Source organism: Leopardus geoffroyi, chromosome C2 (assembly GCF_018350155.1).
Source record: "Leopardus geoffroyi isolate Oge1 chromosome C2, O.geoffroyi_Oge1_pat1.0, whole genome shotgun sequence".
NCBI lineage: Eukaryota > Metazoa > Chordata > Mammalia > Carnivora > Felidae > Leopardus > Leopardus geoffroyi.
In genome coordinates this window covers 11,183,607-11,200,407 of record NC_059333.1, presented here as the reverse complement: position 1 = coordinate 11,200,407, position 16,801 = coordinate 11,183,607, and the positions used below count along the sequence as shown (strand labels likewise).

Sequence of the window (16,801 nt, the reverse complement as noted above, 5' to 3'; positions counted from 1 at the left end):
TGGAAATGGGGGGGGGCATTGATGCCTTAACCTATTCCAAAACTTTATTTATCTCATATCCGGCCAGGAAATAGAATGTAGGTGTGAGAGAGAGAGTGTGTGTGCCGGCTCACGTGTGCACAGGTGCATGTCTTTGAAGCAGCATGAAACCAAAAAGTCTTATCAATTAAAGTTAAGTAAAATTTGTAATCAATTTTTAAAGTAGGTATGTTTTACGGCCTGGTGTTATTTGAAAGCTGAACAGCTGATGTCAAAAATAGACTTCCCATTCTTTCCAAAGTGTGGCAAAAATAACCACATGCCTTTCTTGGCCTCTCGACTCTCACCCCAGAGGGTTTTCTTGTATAGGAACCAACAATGCCTTGGATGGAAACTCTGGATAGGCTAGTCATTATTTTAAGATTTAGGAGATTGCAGATTCTTGGCAGACCTTGGTTGTTTTTCTAGAGTAGTAGGCAAGTAGTTGGACAAAAAGCAAGGAGCCGATCCATGTTGCTGGCTTTGGGTTCTTCGTGAACAAATGAGACAAGGTGAGTAGCTGCCCTGCTCATCCCCCTCTGTCCCAGGAGGAAAGGTTCTGGCGGCCGCGGTCCTGGTGTGGATCTGGGTTTTCTGGAAAACATCGGGACCTTTCCCCCTTTGCCTTTAGGCTTGCCCGCCACTGGAGGAAGACCCAGACGATGGCTGCCCGGTGCCGGCACAGCCCATCGAGGGGTTAGAAATAGTAGCATTGCTTGTGGAGGGCGAACAATCACTGTATTGTCAGATTTTTTTTTTCTTACTTTTCATCCAAACGCTGGGCTGCTTGGTAGCACAGTTGGAGATACTGTGTGAAGGAGCCTTAGCTCATGGCAACGTTTCCTCCGTTCGCTTTCTGCTGCTTCTTGCATTGGAAAATTCCATCCTTTCACACTGGGATTATATGTCACCACTGCTGAAATGATAGACAGAGTTCACTTAATTTGCTGCAAGCGTGAGAGACAGCCAGAGAAAATGGGAGAGCATAGCATTCCCTTGCATAAAGGGAGGATTGAACAAGGTCAGTGAACCAAAGAACCAGCAGGTCACAAACCCTCAGGGGGTCATGAAAATCTTCCCTGGTTTCTGGGTTTTGAGAGCAAAATTGATGCCTATTTAGATTGTTTAAAAATCTTTTTTAACGTATTTAAGATTGGCCATTATAATTGAGCTGGGAGAAGTATTTGAGGGCTCATTCTTCTTGTTTCTGTACTTTAGCATATTTGTGAACATTTTAATGAAAGAATGCTTTTTTTAGAAAGTATTTAAATACTTCTATCTCTCATCCCAGAATGATTCCAGAGCCCCTAAGTGGGTACCATGCACGCATGCATGGCAGGGAGGGGTGGCGTCACTGAGCATGCTCGTGAGTTGGCCTCAGTCCGTTTAACTGAGCTGAACCCCCAAAACTTCTAACCCGTTGTACAGTTTCAAATAGCATTTATTCCTAGCCATATGTTCTTTGGTCCGTATCCTGAATGGATCATTTGTTAAAGACTAGAAGCGTTAGCAACGCAGCTCCTGAAACTTGTGTTATTAATTCAGTAAATTGCCTGATGGTAATCTTCTCTTCATCTGAAGATGATCTTTTTCTCATCAAAATCTATCCCTCCGAAGATGCCCCTGGACTTCCGAAACTAAGTGTTACAGGGAGAGAAAAAAAAAAAAAAAAAGAAAGAAAAGAGAGACAGTGACAATTATGTCTAATTTTAGTTTTCATTTATAAAGAAGCAACGATTGTTTAGAAGTGATTATAAATAGCAGCAAGTTGATTTTCTAAGCCCAAAATATAGGAATTTCAGACAGGAGGTCATGAAAGTAGTTTTTCATGCCCCAACTCCTAGTTAATGAATTTCAACCCGTATTTTACTGTGAGCACCACACGGCCAACGCAAAATAACTCTTTTACGGACTTCCTCCCTGTATCTGATGACCTTGCAATTGTTATCATGAAATTTATGGTTTCGTCACTGTTTCCGAGTGACTTTTGGGCACAGAAATGGTAGACTTTTCTAGAAATAGGGCAGGGGCGCACCTTATAAAGGTTTATGGGTTTTAGACACACGCCCCTGAAACTCTGTGTTAATCCTCCCGTTCAATTAAACTTTTTAAATGTATTGAATGTAAAGATTATACTGGTATGAGATTTATCATATATGCGGATAAAATAGAAAAGATTTTTTTTTTTGCTCCCGGTCTCTTCTTTTTATAATGCATCATATTGGACATCTTGTGTGTGTGTGTCTCTCATCTTCTGGACCACCTTTGATGCCAGCCATTACTGGAGCAACCACCTCTGTGCAGGTGGACCCAGTGCCTTGTTTCAGCCATACCATATGCCTCTGTCTGGGCCCTGGGCTCCTTGGAAACCGTATCCTGATAGACATGCCCGTGCGAGCTAGAAGTTGCAAGGGAGTCAACACCCCATGAGACAAGCCTCCAAAAGGGACTGGGAGTCCGTGGGTTAGCGCTTTCCTTTTTCTTCCCTCGGACCGAAAATTCTCATGTGCATCCTCTGCGGCTTCTTAGAGCATCGTCACGGGAGACGAGATGGATCACGAGGCCACCTTCTCTCCTTCCTTCCTTGCTTCACTGCCTCCTGTCCTTGACTCCTGTTTGCTGGGATCGCTCTCCAGAATAAGCCCTTGTCACAGGCTCTGCTTCCTCTGAGGAATCCAGGCTAGACGCTAGAGTCATGCACCAGAACTAAGACATGGATATGGATTGCTAAGGGATTGGTTGGGTGTATCTCTATGAGTGGGGCTCAAAGAGAAGTTTGGGAACCGCCGGATCAGATGCCTCTGGGGATCACAGCACGTAAGATGAGAATTGTCAGGTCCTTGTCCAGCTCTAACAGGTTTGTGGCTATCTGAATCTCCCGTGATGAACGCTAGAAGATCCCCAAGCTTTGTCAAGCCTGCTCAACACCTGTGAGTACACACGACATCCAGGGGAAGCAGAGCGCAAAACAAAGCACTCTTCACAAACATTCAGAAATCCCACAGCCCTGGGAGCCCTCTGCACAATTTCTGCATCTGGTTATGAAACCGCGAGTGGTGCTGGCCTCTTCCAAGGAAATTGCTGACCTGACTCTGGGGCATGGTCTCTGCCTTCAAGTAAAGGTGGAGGAGACCCAGGGGGGGCCTCTTTGCTTTTGTCATGATCCATCTCAGGGAAGGGTGGCCTTTGCCTCAGCCAGGTTATTGACGGGATGCTCAGGATTCTGAAAACCTAGTTACCTCCCCGTAGCCTTTCTCTACCTGTAGTATCTAGGCCAGCGGCTCTCAACGTGTGATCCCTGGGCAAGATCATTTCTTCTGAAGGCAAATTTTCCACTGGGGGGAGGTTAGAAATGCCAATTCTTGGGTCCCTCCCCAGATCTTCAGCAGCCTTCCAGGTGATTCTGATGCTGGCTTAAGTTTGAGAACCACTTCCCTGAGCTTTTCCCTTCTCAGCCAGGCTTATGTGCTTTGGGGGCCTTCAATGTGGATTTCACACTCCTGCGCAGAGAATGAGCTCCAGAAACAAAAGATGCCTTGATTAGTGAGGAGGAGAAAAGAGGCTAGAACCGTGTAGGCAGCCACCCAGCTTCTAAGCAGATCGTATTCTGGACTTTGGAAGTCAGCTGTTTGGAATGTGAGCTGTTTTCCTAGGAATGGTAGAAAGGTTCCCACGCCAGCACACAGGGCATATTTAATCCTGAATCTAGCTGAAATACTGCTGTGTCACAATGAAAAAGGGCAGATCACAACGCTCCCGTAGTATTAGCAACCACTCAAGGCAGAGTAATAAAGTGATAAACGAAACACAGAGATGGTATTTTATTTATGCTCATATTGCTGGGTTAAGGAAAGGTGGATTTGTAGGCAGAGGAAGAGGTTCGTGGGGATTTGTCATGACTATGAAGGAGTTGCTGGCCTTTCTCTTCAGTATGTCATGATACTAATTCCTTTAGTTCAAGATTTCTTAAATGTGGTTCTGGACTGTTCCCTTTTTGTGAAGATAAGTTTCGTCCTAGGAGGGATGTAAAGAATTCTAGGAAAGTTGGCAAACGTTGAAAAGGAGAGCGGAAAGAGTTCGGGGATTAAAGAGAATGTGGGTGCGTTTTCTGTTAACACGACCATCAACAGAGACAGAATTAACTTGAGTCGTGCGCAGTGAGAGATGGACGGGTCAGGATTCTCCCCTGACAAAAGAGGAAAGAAAGCAGACAAAAACTGCCCTCGCGGTTGGTCAGCCGATTTTCATTTTGATAAATATTTATGAATATACAGTTTTATGTGAACAAAAGCGGCGTGGTTTGGGAGCTGCTGTTCTGGAAACCTTCTCTCTCATTGTATTGCCTTTCAATCACATTTCATGTCACTTGCCCCCTCTCCTGCCACAGATGGGCAACTGACCAGAGGCCTTGACCGTGTCCACTCGTATGGCATAAGAGGATGATCTGGACCACTCTGATGTCCCCTTTTGTCCTTGTAGGCATTTGGAGTAAGGAATGCCCAGAGCATTTGTTCAGTCCACGGTGGGAAGAGGTACATGGCCAGCTTCGATCGCTTTACATGTTTTCAAATCAAGTGCTCCTAGCTAGGCTTTCTGTGGTGGCTACAATACTTTCTTCCTGGGTTCACTCTGCAGTTATTAACCGTTCTATTTTTGTATCATATGAATTATCATCACTGATGGCTGAATGGCTGGATTTAGAGAAACGTGGTAGCCCTAATGGAATTAATTAATTGAATAATATTGCCTGAAAAATGGCTCTGTATACCAAAGAGGGCTTGAGACTTAATTACTGATGTCATTTATCTCTCTATTTGCACCCCAACAATAAGTGACTCGTTTCTCATTAACATTGGGTCATTTTCCAAAAGGAAGAAAAGAGGCCAAAATAGCAGGAAGGGGAAGAAAAAAAATCGATGTCTTTGTTCCCCACCTCATTATCCTGATAAATCATAACAGACTCTGTTAATTAGATGGGCAGCCTTAACTGGCTGACTCCTGTCCAACAATTACCTCAGAAAGAAGCACCACTGGGAACATTGCCTTCCCTTGGGAGGAGATGAAAGGAAATCTGTAACAAAAAAAGGGATCGTTTCCCCAGCCATGCTGGGGGGATCACAGTTGTCAAGGCGAATTTCTAGACCGAAGGACGGGAGCTGTTTCGGGGACGGTGCTGTGCATTACGGCGACGAAGGGTATCTGACACTGCCCTCCTAATCTAAGGCTTAGGTAATGGTGCTCGGTGCTTCCAACTCCCCCGGGGAGATTAGAGCCTAATTAAACAGGGGAACAGGTGTAAGAGGCCCGAGTTGATCTGGCCAAATTAATTGCGGACATTGGGCTTGCATTTGGTAACTGGAAACAGTGAATTAACCATCACCGGAATATAGCTAATCCCTTGGTCTCGCTGCGCCTGTGTATACAACAGACTGGACTTGCTGGGAACACAAACACAGAGGGACTTGAAGGGAAGGTACGACGCATCCTTGCACGGGAAAGCCTGGGCAGTGAGCCTAGCCACAGAGGGTGGCCATACATCCCAGACTGCCTGCCCTGGACGGTGCTGGTTTATGCCTGGTGTTCCCGCAAAAATTATGAACCGTGTCCCCTTTCATTCTCAAAAAAAAAAAAAAAAAAAAGTCCCTGCTTGGGCAGTAACTTAAATGGTTACTGTGTTTCAATGTCAATTTGGGGCTACTTTCTTTTTTTCTTTGCCAGAATAGTGGTATTATAGGTTGAATGATGTTCCCGGCAAAAGTGCCCAAGTCCTAACCCTCAATACTTGTGAAAGTGAGCTTATTTAGAAATTAGGGTCTTTGCAGAACTGCGAACAAGGACATTCCTGTTGTGTTAAGCCACCCATTGGTGGCATTTTGTTATGGCAGCCCGAGCAGACTAATTCAAGCGGGTGCTGGTTTCCAAGTGTCTGAAAACATTCCCATTGGCCCTAGTTTGTACAGTTTACAGGAGTGAGCCGTGTTGGTGGCAAAGTCGGCTTCAAAGCCGGTGTGAGAAGTCAGTCAGTGAGCCGACACTGATTTGTCCGTGCCGGGTGCTGGGGGCAGAGTGAGGGAGACAGACGTGGTTCCTGGTCTCCAGGAGCCAGCAGTTTGATGGGAAGGGAGGCAGTGCAGATGACCTTGTACTTCATCAGTTAGGTATGAATATGTATCGACTCTGCAGAGGAGAAGGAAGCATATCCCTGGGCTGGAAGGAAAATGTCTCCTCCAGAAAGGGACATCTAAGCTGACCTGATAAGCAAGGGTTACCTGGATCAAAAGAAATGGGGTATACAGGGAGCATGTGCGAAGGCTCTAGGGCAAGAGGGAGCAGGAAGTGTATACTGTAACCCAGAGAAATCCAACTGCAGGAGCAGAGACAGAAACTGGAGAGGGCTGAGTTCCAAATGAAGCCCCAGTTCTTCGTCTCAGCCTCCATCACCTCATTAATCAGAGGTTTAAAGACACAGAACTTTCAGGGCGCCTCGGTGGCTTAGTCGGTTAAGTGTCTAACTCTTGATTTTGGCTTAGGTCATGATCTCACGGTTTCATGAGTTTGAGCCCTGCGTTGGGCTCTGCTCTGGCAGCATGGAGTCTGGTTGAGATTCTCTCGCCCTCTCTCTCTACCCTTCCTCTGCTCATGCTGTCTCTATCTCTCTCAAATAAATAAAACTTAAAAAAAAAAAAAAAAGACACAGAACTTTCCAGATCCCGAGCTACTGGCTGGGGGATTCCAGTGCTGGAGGCTAAGAAGTAAACTGCCAATCAAGCAGTTGATGGCCCAGGGCTAGAAGAAGAAGTGGGAGCCACCAGAGAGAACAAAGCCACCACTCTTGTCAGGAGAATTCCTCTGAGGTGAGTCTTGAGGAAAAGCCATATGCAGTGGCCATAGGAAGAGATGGGAGAAACAAAAATGTTAATCCCTAGCTCAGAAGAAGGGAACCCTTTGGTCCCTGAGCTCTTTGGCCAGTAGTTTTCAAGTGACTGGACTTGTTGAGGTCACATGTCCTGTCCAGAAGCACTAATTCTCTCTAAGTGTCTAATGTGAATCTCTTTCCCTGAAGTAGAATTTGTGTTGCTGCTTGTTTAGGTTTCATTTAGGGATATACATGGCAGGACATTTCAGAACCTTCTACAGAAAGCTTTTGTGATGGCCTCTTGCCCTTGAGGTGCCATGCCCACATCTTGGACCTTGGTTCCCAGGACCTACCAAGATGAATGCCATCTTGGATTTAGGTTTCTATCTCCTCGGCCAGAGTCCGAGGAAATAATGAAATCAACAGACTCAGTGCATACTGTGCATATGGTTTTGAACTTCAGCTTTGGGGGTTCTTAGACGCAACCCAGTCAAAAGGGCTGTTAACAGTGCCATTTGCAAGATGGATTTCTAGGTCGGATGTTTGTCTTCTTGAATTGACTTCAATTATCTGTCTCTGGTGGGCCCAGGACAAAACGTTTTGGTAAGGCAAAACTGGGCTCTGATTTTGTAGGCATTGCATTTATTATGTAAGCATACAGGTCTGCGTTTCAAAATGAAAAATAACAATAACAATTAAAGTTTCTCTAGGCCTCTTGTGTCCAAACCACTCTTGCAAAACCACCTTTGGATGAGCTTTAAGTGTCAGCAAATCAGAAACATGTGGATTTAATTTCCTTTGAAATACACCAGGGGAACAAGGGGCAACAGGGCTTGGCAACCAGCTTCTTAGGGTTTGCCAAACCCCAAATATCTCACACTCTGTAAGAACTGTCCTTCTGGCCCCCAGCAGTCTTATCTGGCCAGTCCAGCCACTGCGTTTTTTGCTGTACCAATGAGGTTTTCTCTAACCATTAGGCTGTTCTCTTGGTCCATTTTAGCTGCCAGAAGGGCGCCGTTAACACCACCCACATGCTCAACAGAACTTTGGAAGAGAGACCAGACTGCAATGAGGTGTCAGCTTGGCTCCAGTCTTATCTGGACGAACAGGCCATCTTTGCAGCCATTACTGTGTCTTTAAAACCCAAACCAACTGTGAGAGAGGTTTTTCCAACTTGACTTCTAGATGGGAAAATATTTTGCTTTTACGGTGGTTGATGGTATCAGGCCCCAAATATATTAGGTTTCACGACCATCCAACACTCATGCATATAATGTGAAACAGGTCCATACCCTGCAGAGACCACAGCCACCCCACCATTAGGCTCCAAAGGAAATATGGGCCCACGGATCTCCTGGGGAGATAGAGAAGAAGTTTCCTTAAAGGAAAAGAACCACATGGTCGGATGGTTGTGTCACCTCTCTGAAGCCCCCAGCACCTGGTCTACTCTGATTGAAGAGTAAGGACGTACCACTAGTGTCTTCCTCTGGTCCATTATTTTTCTTTCTTGATAGTAACGCTTCCTTTTTCCCTCCTTTATTTTCTATGGCCGGTGTCTCTTTTGCCTCAAATAACAACGTACATTAAATGCAAAGGGCAAACTGAACCTTAAAAAGGTATTCTTTCACATTCACAACAACTAATGCGTTGGTGCCCATTCTTTTGTTATCTTCATCCTCCCGAGGAGGCAACTGAGGCAGCCCCGGAGAGAAAGAATAACCTACACACCCCACAAACAGTTAGTAAATAGCTGGGCCTTGACCTTGGGCCACTGGCCCCCAGAAATGGTGTTCTTTCCAGTACAGAATGCTGCCTCCCACTCCATTGTGATGGTTCATTTTATGTGTCCACACCACTGGCCCACGAGGTGCCCGGATATGTGGTCAAACATTATTCTGAGTATTTCATTGGGGTGTTTGGGGATGAGATTAACATTTAAACTGGTAGACTGGGTGAACCTGTCACCATTCCCTAGTGTGTGTGGACCTCATCCAATCAGTTGAAAGCCTGAATAGAACAAAAAACATGGACTCTCTCCTGAGTAAGAGATTACTTCTCCTGCCTGACCTGTTGAGCTGGGACACTGGTCTCCTCCCGCTTGCACTTGAACTGAAATATCAGCTCTTCGGGGTGTTGAGCCCACTGGCCTTGGGTTAGAACTTCACAACTGGCTTCCCTGGTTCTCAGACCTCTGGAGTTGGGCTGCGGATATACCATTGGCTCCCCCTGGGTGTCCAGCTTGCCAACTCACCCTGCAGATCTGGGGACTTGTCAGCTTTTGTGGTAGCATGAGCCACTTCCTTATAATACCTCTATCTCTGCCTGTCTAGCTCACTATCTCTACTTATCCTATTGGTTCTGTTTCCCTGGAGAGCCCTAATACTACCATTCCTTATTTAATCTACCTGGCAATCCTGTGACATTGATGGATCATTGCTGTTTGCCAGGTTAGGAAAAACCTAGAACATGTTCATTTTATACATGCACATATACCTGCACGCATACATGCACACACGTAGGCACACCTGAACTCAGGACTAAGAGCAGACTCCAGACCCACTCGTTTCTTATTCAGTTCTTCTTCCGCAAGGCATCTACAGAGCAGCCACAGATGGCAATGTTAGGTTACTTTTAAAGAGTCCTTTATCTCCACACGTTCTCTCAGAAGAATCCCTCTCTGAGTATCAGGTGACAGAGGAGCCACTGCTATTTGTTTGTTCTTTAAATCCCATATTGTAAATTCCAGTTACAAGAAAAAACAGTGCAGTAAGGAAGGACTCAAGCTTGCAAGTTCCCACGTGGAAACAGTGAATATAGGGAATGGATCCTGGGGGGTAGAATTACCCTCTGAACAACTGCGTGCTGAGCGGGTCAAGGATATCTGGCTAGCAGAATTTTTGTGCAAGCAAGGGCAAAAATCTTATGATCTTTGTTAGCGCGGGTGAACTCCAAGGCCGTTCAGTGTGTCGAGGCTATTGACACTTAACCTAGGTGATTACTTTTCAGGGCTTCTTCTTTTATAAAGCCACCCCAGCCCCGGGGTTAACGTCTTCTACCCCAACCCCAGCCTCTTGCCTTTACAATGTCTGCGGTGGCTGTCCAGGGCAACAGTGAAGCTATTAAATAACTGAAGGGATGTCCTGACTGAAAGCCAAGAGAGATTGGTGAAGTCCTGCTCGTGCTTTCATCTTTAACTGCTCTTACCAAGTGGTCAGAAGCTCAGGAGGCGGTGGCTGTGGCTTTTGTTTTGTTTTGTTTTGTTTTTTTAATGTATATTTATTTATTTTTGAGGGGTGGGGACAGAGACAGAGACAGAGAGAGAGAGAGAGAGAGAGAGAGAGAATTCCAAGCAGGTTCCCCGCTGTCAGCACAGAGCCTGACGTGGGGCTTGATCTCACGAACCACAAGATCCTGACTTGAGCTGAAATCAAGACTCGGATGCTTAACCCACTGAGCCACCCAGGTGCCTCATGGGGACTGTGGCTTTCTACTGCTGTGTCTAAGCAGGAGAGGGGAATTCTAGCCTGGGCTTCAGCAGCTGCCCCTGCAGCATCCTCTCAACCTCCCAGCCTGTTTTCTGTTGAAATGTCTGCAGGAAGTGGGTGAGGGGACTGGTGCATCCACTTGAGGCACGCAACCCACCCCCCCCCCCCACCAGGCACACCTCCCTGTGTCTCCGCAGCAGCAGGGAGGCTGGGGGGCAGAGGAGGTTGGCCAGGAGGAAAGGGCTGGGGCTGATCCTGCAAAGATGTGGTAGCAGGTAGGGCCTGGTGCTTGTAAGCGGGGAGCTTTGGTTATAATTGATGCAATCCAGCAAGTTCCCACCTGGGGACAGCAGGCACAGGGACGGGATCCTTGGACTGAGCCAGTGGATGGGTTCAGTTTGGCCAAGGCAGGCGGGGGGCGGCGGGGGAGGGGGGGGGTGTTGGAGAATGGCAAACTCTCATGCTTTCACTGAAAACCTTTGCTGTCTCTCCCAACCCCCTAGGCCTAGAACAATACTGTTTTCAAAAGGTCTGGTTTGGGCTTCATACCGTGCACGAGTTGCTGTGAACGGCAAAGAAAAATAAAAAAAAAGAGCATTTTCCATTTAAAAAACGAGCCTCAAATTCACTAGTTCTTCCTGAAGCCAGCCAAAAGCTCCTGACTTCCACTGGCTTCTCTGGAATGGATAATGGGTAGTTTTTCATACTTTGAAAAGCCCTGCTTTTTTCTCTCCGGTCGAGTAAGCTCTTGCAAGTGGGGTTAAACAAGAAACGCCATTTCTCATGGAAATGGCTTTATTTCCATTATACCCACACAGGCTTGTTTTCAGAGCGGCTCAGACATGCTGGACAATGTCCTCTGAATTGAGGAGGGAAATGGAGATGGTTGAAACATTCGCTTTGAGGGAAGAAGCCAAGCAAAGAGATCTATTCATTCGCATTGACCTTGGAGATAGATATCAAGTAATGCTGCAGTTCAGGCCTAATTATTTGCTGACGAGCAAGCAGGTCTCCTGTTCCACGTTTCGTAGCTGTGGTCCTGCCCCGTGGGGAGCCTCAGTATCGGATGCCACTCCCACGCAGGCCGGGTGCTTTTGATGGGTCCTGCCACTGCCCGGTCACATTCCATCTCGGCAGACCTGTCCCTAGCAGCCAGCCAGCCCGGTGGCACTGGTAATGCCCCAGAATAATATATTACCTGTCTGTATGATACCGGTGGCTTTCTCTGAAATATTTCCAGCCCGCGAAGGGATCCGATTGCACATGAGATTTACTTAAGTAGCCTTTACAAATATTGATTCAAATTGAAATCTCCTGAAAAAAAAACAAAAAAAGATAGAGTCTAGCCCCACCGAATAGCATTTCAAAATATCTTCTCAGGTGGGTGCTTCTAAGGTACGGCCAGGACTGGATCTCCTGAACCAGAGGAAGGAAAGCTGTCTCTTGGCCATGTTTTCCAAGGACTTCTGGGTCCCTGTCTCCGCAGGTGGTGCTGGCTGTTTGGGGGGTGTGGGCTGAGGGCCAGCAGAGCACGCTCGTGTTCCTGGGTTTGGGGACTGTTGCATCCTTGTGGGCCCTGTTGGTAGGGAAACGGGCGTTGCATGGGCTTAGCGCACCTGGCTGTTGGACACACACACATACACACACACACACACTCAGACCCTTTTCCCAGGTTGAGAGGCCCTCACACTGGTCACCTGGCCGGGCCCGCAGGGTATCCAGTAACCATGGGAGCTACAGTCCCATGACCTCCACGTCTAATCTGTACTCACCTGTATTCTGGTTTCCCATTGATTAAAAAGATACCTAATTTCTGTCCGTGGTGTTAGAAACGTTTTCTTCTTAGGAACCCTTGGGGACTTTCTAAGCCATATAAATGCCGCGCCCCCTAGTTGTGTGTAGGCCACAGTCCTACCCAACCAGGACAGAAAGGTTCACAGGAGACAGACTTTAAATGTAAGGGCAGAGACCGGCTAAAAGGAAAAGGATGGGAAAGATGTCCTGTGCCAGCTCAAAGCATCAAGAGCTGGTGTGGTGACCTTAAGATCAGACAAAGTAGGCTTTAAGATCAGGAGTTATCACAGAGGGAATCCCCCAAACCCCACAAGGTGATCCCCCTTCTCCCTACCCTCCCGCTGTCTTGGCACCCGGCCCTCAGACCCTGCGGTTCAGCTGCGTCCGTGGGAACGGGAATCTGGGTAGGGGTGCGTGGAGGCCGCCCCTCTGGGCATGACTCTGGGGTCTTACTGCCTCCCCCCTTTTCTCCCTTCTCCTCCCATCTTCCAGGCCCTTGGCATAATCTCATCCAGGGATTTCGCGTTTACAAAAGCAGGAATCCTTTCAGCTGGCCCAAATCCCTAAGGCAAGAAAGTGTGAAGCTTGGCTGCCCGGTGGAAATTGGTGTGGGTGGGGAATAAGGGAGCCAATCCCGAATTAGTACTTTCGCAGTTGATCCTGCCATAACGCCCTGCCACTTTTCCCAGGGGCTCCCAGGCCGCTCCAGTCTCATGGTTCTCTTGTCTGGACAATAGCTGCAGACGTGCTTGACTTTCCTGTCTTCTCCCCTCCAGACCCCCGACTTTAACCTGTGTAAAGCAACCCTTATTCTCCGCAGGGGCCTCTCAGCTCACTCAGAAACCGTGTGTTGAATTGAGCAGCACTAAGTCTTATTCCCTGTGCAAGAACACGCGGATGAGAGATTTGGCTCTCGGGCCAAATCCTCACCGGGGATGTTTGCTGGTCTGACCCTGCTCTGGGTGCCGAGGTCCCCTTCAGGAAGAGGGCAGTTCTCACCACAGATCCTGGCGTATTCTGTCTCATCGTGAAATTGCACCGGTAGGGTGCCTAGGAGCTCGCGTCTCAAAGTAGGTCTGTGCAGGGGCGCCTGGGTGGCTCAGTCGGTTAAGCGGGTTAAGCGGCTGACTTCGGCTCAGGTCATGACCTCACGGTTCGTGGGTTCGAGCCCCAGTTCTGGCTCTGTGCTGACACCTCGGACCCTGGAGCCTGCTTCAGATTCTGTATCTCCCCCTCTCTCTGCCCCCTCCCCCCTTCTGGTGCTCTGTCTCTCTCTCTCTTTTAAAAATAAACATTAAGGGGCGCCTGGGTGGCGCAGTCGGTTAAGCGTCCGACTTCAGCCAGGTCACGATCTCGCGGTCCGTGAGTTCGAGCCCCGCGTCGGGCTCTGGGCTGATGGCTCAGAGCCTGGAGCCTGTTTCCGATTCTGTGTCTACCTCTCACTCTGCCCCTCCCCCGTTCATGCTCTGTCTCTCTCTGTCCCAAAAATAAATAAACGTTGAAAAAAAAAAAAAAAAAAAAATTAAAAAAATAAAAAAAAAAAAAAATAAAAATAAAAAAAAAATAAAAATAAACATTAAAATTGAACAAAAACACACCTTTTGGGATGAGCGCTGGGTGTTGTATGGAAACCAATTTGACAATAAATTTCATATATTGAAAAAAAATAAAATAAAATAAAATTGAACAAAAACGAAGTAGGTCTGTGCATGCAGCACCTTCGGCATTTGGGAGCTTCTTAGAAATGCAGATTCGGGGCGCCTGGGTGGCGCAGTCGGTTAAGCGTCTGACTTCAGCCAGGTCACGATCTCGCGGTCCGGGAGTTCGAGCCCCGCGTCGGGCTCTGGGCTGATGGCTCAGAGCCTGGAGCCTGTTTCCGATTCTGTGTCTCCCTCTCTCTCTGCCCCTCCCCCGTTCATGCTCTGTCTCTCTCTGTCCCAAAAATAAATAAACGTTGAAAAAAAAAAATTTTTTTAAAGAAATGCAGATTCTCAGCTGACCCCAGACCTGTGGCCTCAGAATAAGTAACAAAGAGTAAAAATAAAAGAGATTATGCCAATATTTTTGTTAGAGAGATACTCTTCTGTTTGATACTGCTGGTGGGAATTAGTAAATTAGTCCACTGGCACAGCTAGCTGTGGAACAATTTCCTTTCTATGATCGTCAGTTAAAATTTAGGTTGGGGGCCCCCGGGTGGCTCAGCGGGTTGAGCGTCCAATTCTTGATTTCGGCTCAGGTCATCATCTCACCGTTTGTGAGAACGAGCCCCATGTCAGGCTCTGTGCTGAGCATGGAGTGTACTTGAGCAGGTGCCCCCTCCCTCTCTCTCTCACTCTCCCCTGTTCTCTCTCTCAAAAAAAAAAAAAAAATTTATGTTCTGACCTATGACCTCTGCCCCCCTCCCACCCCTTTATTCTGCCTGCACCTCCGGTAGGGTGTTGGAGATCCGTGACTCACAAAACCGATGGTGGCACCGCCTCCGTCCGGACTTTTCATTATATTGAGAAAAAATCCTCACTGAAGTCACCGTGTCTCAGGAGTGTGATCTTTGCTTTCGAACACAACTCCTACCTCACAAGCAACCTAAGCGTCCACAAATGGAAGCCTGATTAACACATTATCATTTACCCACACAATGAAATGCTAAGAGGTATGTAACAGATTGTGTAAAACTTTAGCTTCAGATTATTTCTAGTAGTGGGTACCTCCCTTTATTAGTACTCAGTCTTTCAGAGAATCCTAGTATATAGAATTGTTCCAAGTAGATAATCCTGAGTGAGCCGAGGATAGGAACTCATAATCTTCTTCCCCTCGCATAATCTGCCCTCCTCTCTTGGGGATCTTGAAACACCCTCAGTGGTCTCGAGAATTCCGTAGAACTACCAAGCACGGTTTGAAAACGATGGTTGCAGTTTTCTCTTTGCCCACTTGACAGATACCCTCGTGAGATCTTGTTAAGCAAAGCAAACAGTTTACTAATCAAATTATGGTATGATCCAGTTTTATATTAAGAAGATAAAAGATATCTTACAGTGATAGATCAATTACTAATTCTCCAGGTTTCACCAGTTTTTGGAAAGAATGAAGTCACATGCGTCATGATTACTCAAATCCCCCTAGCTGGTGGCCCTCTTTCTCGAAAAGGTAGCTCCTTCCTGTTCAGCCTCCTCCAGTTATCTCTGAGGAGCCTTAGGGGTGTTCCTCACCTGTGAGGATCACAACTTTCTGTCTGGCGCCTTGGTTTCCATCACCTGCAGAAGTGCATGGGGACAGTCCCGCTTTTGCCGCTGGTGCCTCGGGGAGGTCTGCTCTAGATGCCCATCTCCCACCCACTTTGCTGCAAATGTCTGCCTTGGTCACATGCTGGGTGGGGTCATGCCGCAAAGAATAAGGAAGATGAACCAGGGCTGTTCCACGGGACTGAGCTATGGCTCAGGGGCCGGCTGGGAACCAGAGGCCATGTCAGCAGTCATGCTGACCTCCTCATTTTCTAGCTGACCCCTTGCCTCCAAGTATTTAGCACCTCCCAGTTCTCCCTGCCCCCGGATGAGCTCAAGGGGGGGACCCCGTGTTCATCAGCCTGAGCTGGTTCCCTGTGTGTGTGTGTGTGTGTGTGTGCATGTGTACACGTGAGTATTATTAAAGCAATGTAAATAGGAATTTAAAATGTTAATAGTAGTAATTTCTGAATGGCAAGATTGGGGTGCCTAAATGTTCTAATTTTTTTTCTTGCTTACTTGTGTTTTTAAAATTTCTACAATAAACATGTGTTACTTGTATTAACAAAATTAAGATGCACTTGAAATCAGCCATGACTGTAATCACTGAATACACTCAACATAATTGCTTAGTACGTTTAACTGTGCGTTTCCTGCCATCCAAGGCAGAGTATTTTACCTATGTCAATGTTAGAGGGGTGGAGGGAGGCGTGGAAGGGAGGGAAGCAGGGTAGCGGGAGGGGGAGATACACCACAGGCATAAAAATCATGTAGCTTTGTGGTTTCAAATTATTTCTAGTAGAAGACACCGCCCCTTTTTTATATGCAATTTTTCATAAAATCTCAGTATCTATATATACTGTTAATAGTTTGCACTGAATCCGTATCTTTTTTTCCCCCAGCTTTCTGGGACATAATTCAAATATAACACTGAATAAGTTTAAGATGTACAGGATATTGATTTGTACCCTTGTTACCTCTGTCTCTCTCTTTGAATAGATAGATCTGAAGACACCACATTCTAGCAAAGCCCCAACATCCCACACTTCGGGGGTGGTGAGCTACTCTTTCCCGGAGGGCCAGTTCCCTGGGCTCCTTGCCCTGCAGCCCTGCAGCCAGGGGGAGCTGGGCTTTGGGGACACAGGCTGACAAAGCAGGAGTGTACCCGAGGCCAACGCTTCATTTGGGGTGCCCCTGGAGTTTACACTGATACATGGCTAGGGAGCGGGTGGGGTGTCTCCAGTTACCGGGAGGGAAGGGGGACCTTTAGGACGATGGTTATTATGGAAGCCGAGTCAGGTCACCATGGGAAACCATAAAACGTCCTGGGTCCCGTTAAATGCAGCCCTCCTTTTTGCTGCCAAAGGCTGTGGACTCCAGGATGATTCGCAGAAAGGTTCCTCTTCCGATGGGGCTTTCAACTCAGGTGG

At 47.2% G+C, this 16,801-nt stretch overlaps 1 protein-coding gene across 1 annotated transcript in view; it reads left to right on the top strand.

Annotated features, from left to right (window-relative positions):
- The first annotated feature begins 264 nt into the window (after positions 1-264).
- The window catches only part of KCNE2 (potassium voltage-gated channel subfamily E regulatory subunit 2), a 171,573-nt gene continuing 155,036 nt past the window's right edge, over positions 265-16,801 (top strand). Inside the window, exon 1 of the mRNA XM_045501462.1 lies at positions 265-530. The gene's annotated coding sequence lies outside the window, so the exon portion shown is untranslated. The remainder of the gene's footprint in view (positions 531-16,801) is intronic.